The sequence below is a fragment of the Lonchura striata genome, chromosome 2 (genome assembly GCF_050655825.1).
Source record: "Lonchura striata isolate lonStrDom1 chromosome 2, ASM5065582v1, whole genome shotgun sequence".
In the NCBI taxonomy this organism is placed as follows: Eukaryota; Metazoa; Chordata; class Aves; order Passeriformes; family Estrildidae; genus Lonchura; species Lonchura striata.
In genome coordinates this window covers 38,738,609-38,744,608 of record NC_140704.1, presented here as the reverse complement: position 1 = coordinate 38,744,608, position 6,000 = coordinate 38,738,609, and the positions used below count along the sequence as shown (strand labels likewise).

Sequence of the window (6,000 nt, the reverse complement as noted above, 5' to 3'; positions counted from 1 at the left end):
AATAAAATTGCCATTTCAACCACCACATGACTAATGTTGAATTTAAAACAACAAGGCCCCCAAACAGAATGATAGCAATGGAAATTTTCAGTGTGCTTTGGATCAGAAAGAAGTAATGAAATTGCTTTATATGTTCCTACTGGAAACATCACAAACCCACATTTCTTTACTATCTGAAGTCCATATTTTGACACACAAATAGCTGTGCTTTCCTGCAGGTGCAAAAAACCAGATTACTTAGGGGTTTAGTTAGTCTCTTAATATCATCTCTTGCAGATTTCATTTGGGATCACATGAAGAGAAAGAAGCAACTAGAAGGGTGAGAGGGAGGCTTATTAGGCTGAAGACAGAAGCAATGGCCAAGGCAGAGCTGTGTGAGGACAGGACCTGTCCAAACAGCTCACGTTTACTGGATGTGAGCCAGTGCAAAGTTGAGGGCTTTTCCCTTTCCAAATTTTTTCAACTCTTAAGTCTATGTTCTTTCAGCAACAATACCAGAAAAGTACATTAAGTGATCTACACAAAATTTGTCCACTCCTTTATTTCTTCTTGGTGTATAAATCTTTTCATATGGGGAGTTGGCTGAGACAAAGCTTATGGCAGAAACTTTGGTCCAGGTGAACTTTATTAGATATTTCCCTCACAGGATCACTGCTGGCTTAGAGAGAACGAATTTACTTCTAGCTCCAGTATACATTGTGTGGTGATTTCACCTGTGACTGGTCAGCACACGACCTTAGCAAGATGGAGTGCATCTTTTTCCATATAAACACTGGCTTGATTTTTGCTCATGTTGAAAAGGGCACTTGCATAATTTTTTCTGTCATGCATAATTTTTTATATTATTTGGTGTTACTGTAACTTTATCAGCACACTAGAAAAACAATCATCAGAGGAAAACTGAATAGCAAAAAATACTGATATAAACCACACATATTTCACAGAAGCATTTGATATTCTCTGTTCTGATATATTTTGTTGTATCTTAATGAAATGTTTTATGTCAAGGAAAGAAATTAATATCAACACAGCTTTATATCCAGATGCAGCAAGCACAGATAAAGCATAAGTTAAACGAGTTAAAATATTCTGCTTGATGATTAACATTGAACAAGGTTGTATTGAACAAAGAGATGTCAGCTTTTTATATGAATGCACATCAACAAAAAATGACAATGCAAAGTATTCAATGTTTTGGGGTTGCTACTGATTCACTATCAAAAAAGTTTAGGCAGACAGACTACTAGACATTAAATGTCTCAAGAGCAATATTCTGAAATTTTGTTCGGCTAGAGACTTAGATCTTCAGTATCCACTCAGACATGTAAAATCATCTGTAAAGGTGAGCTTAAATACTACTGAGCATGACTGAGCATAGGGTTAACAACAATAATATGCAAAAAATAATTTCAACAAGAAACCTAAAATTCAAGCATTGCTTTAGAATGCAAAAGAGTGCAAGAGATGAGTCAGTCTCAACACCTTAGCAGTAATATGCAAGCTAGTGGGGATATCCAGAATGAAATCATGTCACAAATTGGCAAGGCAGCAGCTGCATTTATCTGCTTAAAGAAGATTCAGTCCTTGAAAATCTACAACTTAAAGAACAAGCTGAATATTCAATTCATGTTATTTTCAACTGAACAGATGGATGGGACAGCTGGAAATCTACCAGAAGTATAGGCAGTCATCTAAGAAGTCTGATAAAACACTCAGAGAACTTAAACTTAGAAGAATATTTACTTTTAAAATAGGTGAATTTCTAATAATTTTTCCAAAATTTAATTTATGTATTATCAGATATTAACAACAAAAACAATAAAAGATATCTGTATCTGTGATACGTGTTAGTAATAAACGTGAAGAATGCACTGGGTAAAAGAACACACAGAAGAATAAGCAAAAAGGGAGGGCTAAAAGGACACTTTCTGCTGACACTCTGAAGGACTCACAATCATGAAGATGATAAAATATAATGTATATGGAGCCCACCTGGCTGCTGCCAGGAGACTCCATGTGGCCTCCACCAAGGACACCTCTGGCCAACTTCCCCTTGCCCCCCTCCCACAGCAGGGGCTCCCAGAGCAGGAGGAAGCCCTGAGTGGCTGTTTCCAAACTGAGGAACAATCACCATCTCAGAAAGTGAGTTTCTGCCTTTCACATGGGCTTCTATGAAATTCAAGTCATTAAAAGTGAGGGTATTTGTGTGTTCCTTTGAGTTTGTATTACACAGCAAAGCAGGTGCTCCTGTTGCTGGATGAAAGGATAAAAGCAGTGCAATGGCTCAAATAAACAATACCCATGTGCATCAAGCAGCTGCTTCATCTGGTTGTACTCTCTGCTTGGGGGTTTTTCCAGTAGGTTCACCCTACTCAAAATGTTAAGGGCAAAATCTGCAGGAGAAAATATCCCTCTTTTTTTTTTTTTTTTTTTTTTTGTAGGAAAGTACAGAAAGACAATTCTAGTAATTTTTATTTGTATACTTAAAAAAAATCATTATGGAAAATAGTGTGGCGATCTAGTAGGAAGCATGAATAGAAAAATTGAAGACCCTGCTCCAGACACTATTTTTCATTACACTGGGCCTTGTCTACTCTAACATGCTTCCCAGTTCTTCCCAGCTCCAGCCAGTTGTGTGTTCCTATATGGTCCTTCAGCAAAGAGAAATATAAAACCACATCAACAGTAAAATCCTGTATAGTTTAGATCCATTCTTTTGCTGCTGGATGGAACTATAGAGATTCCACATAAAAAGCCCAGGAACCTAAAGTGAATCCCAGCAAAGGTCTTGAAGACACTCTTCTTTCCTGATGGTCACTGTCCCTCCTTATGCTCCTGTCTACAGCACCCTTATCAAACATCCAGCTTGCTTCCCTTGACCTGCTTTGTCCTTACTTGCCTTCACCTTGCCCCTTTGTCATTGACTTTTTGATTTTATTGTCATCACTCCCCTCACCTTCTTTCATTAACAAAGCATGGAACAGCATCTTTTGTTGGCTTATTACAGTCCTAGCCTACAGACATTCTTATATACAGAGCAACTGGACTTACAGGACACCTTACATACCATTGCTAGCTGAAAATCTCCAAGTTTGTATAAAAATGAATAAAGGTAATTCAGTTCATTGTCTCTAGAAGTTTTAAGGTACATTCTCTTTTTCTCTCTAGAGTAAGAATGGTCCTTCTTTAGATCTCTAGAATATGTTGAAACTTTTCTAGACAGCTGATCATTACAGTGGGGTCTGAATTTGATAAATCCACAAATATGATATGGGTCGACCCTCCAGCAGTGTGCTGCCAGGACTCAAATTCATGTTTGTTTGAATACATAGCATGCTTCAGCTGGATTATAAGGACTTAAACTTTTTTGAGCAAAAAAGTACACTTCTTCTTTAGTGAAGACTTGAAAATACTGAACTATGTATAGAAGTTATATTTTAATGTATTTCAGTATGTGGAACTTAAATAGCTATTCTATTACTTGAAAAGAAAATCCCAAATGGCTTTGTAGGATTATAATTCACTGGCAACACCTTCTGCATACAAGCTGAACAGAAACATGATGCAGAAAGCACTGATACACAGTCAGCACGTGCTATCCCATTTTCAGAGCAGAATCACATTATAGAGTAACTGTGTTCTAGAAGCTTAAATACTAACTAGGATGGAGCTTTAATCCTCTTACTGCCTTTGAACCACTCTCCCGTCTCAGCTGTGATATTATGAGGCTGTCTAGTCAAATTATTGCATCCCCTAGTAGGAGTCATGTGGGTGCGTCTCCTGTTTCTACATTTATAATGCAGGCAGCACTGTGATACCTAAACTACGTCCTTGTGTCTTTTTTTTTTTTTCCTTTTATACCTTAGCACATGTAAAAATTGTCCATAGAGACGTGACAACCAGAAAGAAGCAAGACACTGAAAACCTGTAAGCGAAACTGATGTCTATTTTAGCAGCTCCGTAGGTCAGCCTCGATACCTGGCCACTGGTGAACAGTGGTGCAAGCAAAAAAAAAAAAAAAAAAAAAATTAAAACCAAATATAAAATAAATTTTCAAATTCCACAACGAGTAAACTTCTTTGAAATCTGTAAGACAGACGGTGCCCAGTGTCCACAAGGCGCTTGTAAAAGCACCCCCAAGGAGCCCGGGCGCAGTGGCCGCCCTTACGCAACCCGCTGCTGCCCTGCTGGGCGGCTCTGCGGAGCGGGGCTCGGCGCCGAGCGGCGACAGCCCTGAGCGCTGCCTCGGCGCTTCGCTGCTAACCACAGCACCGCCCGCCCCGCTCCAGCTCGCCGGAGTTAACACAGTTCGTTCGCCCGCAGTTCTGGCGGTGCAGAAAGGGCGCATTCCCGCGGAGAGCTGGCGCGGGGCGGTGGGACCTCCCTCCGCCGAGCGACAGGGACGCTGCAGGTCCCGTCCCCGGCCGAGCCGGCAGCAGCTCCCAGGAGAGGCGTGAGGAGCTCCGGGATCCTGCGCTGTGTCCAGCGCTCCGCGCCATCCCGGCGCGCAGCTCCGCGGCTGCCCCCGCCCGCCGCGCCGCCCGGCCCCGGCGCTGCCCGCTCCCGCCCCGCTCCTCTCCCGGCCGCCTCCCTCGGCAGGGAGAGCCGCCCGCCCGCCTGCCCGGCCCCCCGGCCCCGCGTCCCGCAGCCGCCCCCCCGCGGGGTCACCCGGGGACAGCGCCCGCCTCCCGCCGCAGGAAGCGCCGCAGCCGCCCCGGCGCCTCCCGCTCGGCGCTCGCCTGTGGCAGGTGAGACTCGCCGCGTCCCTCCCCGCTCCCCGGGGGCCGCCCCGCACGCTTTCCCTGCCAGCCGAAGGGACGGGGCCGCGGGGACTCCCCGGGGCCGGCGTGTGGGGCGGGAAGCCCGAGCGGGGGCTCCGCAGGCGGGCCGGGCGGGGGTCCGGGCCGCGCTCCGGTGCCGGCGCGGGGCCGGGCGGCCGCGCACCGGCGGGGATGGAGAGGCGCCGGGGGGAGCGGCGCCGCCGGCCGCCCCCGCAGCCCGGGCCCGGCCTGCCGCCGGGGCGGGGAGGCCCCGGTGTGCCGCCGACCGGGCGATGCCGCTCCCTGCCCTTCCCAGACCTGCCGGGGCTCCCCTCCCGGCCCCGGGCTCCCCGCGCCGGCGAGGACCGCGCTGGAGCTGCAAGGGCAGCATCAGCTGCTGAGCGTCCCCCGGCCCTGCGTTTTGCCAGACGTATTTACTGGCTACACGGGAAGAAAATAGGCTCCAGGAAGGGCTACGTCGTATTTGCTGCTTCTGCAGAATTCATTCCACCCCTGGGAACTGCTCAGACCCCACAGGAGGGGCCGAGCTGCTCCATAGGGAATTCAGGCGCTCTCCCTGCGCGGCGCGTTTGGGAGCGCTGAGCTCAGCTAGGACGGCAGCATGGGAGATGGCTGGGAAACCCTGGGGAGTTCGGGTCACAGATGGCAGCGGCCGTGTGTTGTCATTCCAGACTGCACTCTGTGACCAGCTGACAAATCGAAACAAGTTGTAAGAACCTCTCTGCGAATGTAGTAAGGCTGTTTGCTAATCGTACTTGTGACTGCAAAAGGATCATGAGCCAACTGTTTTTTTTTTTTTTTTTTTTAATGGATGCTACAGGCTTCCTACTCGAGTGAAGTCAATACCCCTCATGCAAAAAACCAGAGTTGTATAGGGTGCTCTGTGGGATGCGGGAGTGATGTAAACAAACTAACACACAATATTATGTGGAAAATGTAATATGGAGTAACTTAAGTCCTGCAGCAACAGGTGGCAGAGCTGAGGAGAAGAGAGTACATGTCCTGGCTCTCTGTCTTGCATGTTTGTCGTAGCACTATCTTCTTCCATTAGGTGTAGGACTTTATCTCACCAAAACAGTGGCGAAACACGGAGCGAAGTGAGCGCTGCCGTCGCAGGAGGACGCTCTGCTGGGTCGTGCAGCATGGAGCAGTTGTGCCCTGGGGCAATCAGGAGGCAGTGAAAAGAGGAAAGAGTCTCAACAAAAAGCAAACACTTGCA

At 46.8% G+C, this 6,000-nt stretch overlaps 1 protein-coding gene across 3 annotated transcripts in view; it reads left to right on the top strand.

Annotated features, from left to right (window-relative positions):
• The first annotated feature begins 4,645 nt into the window (after nt 1-4,645).
• Nucleotides 4,646-6,000, top strand: part of THRB (thyroid hormone receptor beta) — a 168,398-nt gene continuing 167,043 nt past the window's right edge. For 2 of the 3 annotated variants that reach the window (XM_021538085.4, XM_085569072.1), the window contains exon 1: nt 4,646-4,748. The gene's annotated coding sequence lies outside the window, so the exon portion shown is untranslated. The remainder of the gene's footprint in view (nt 4,749-6,000) is intronic. The other variant, XM_077787104.2, reaches the window with a different exon arrangement.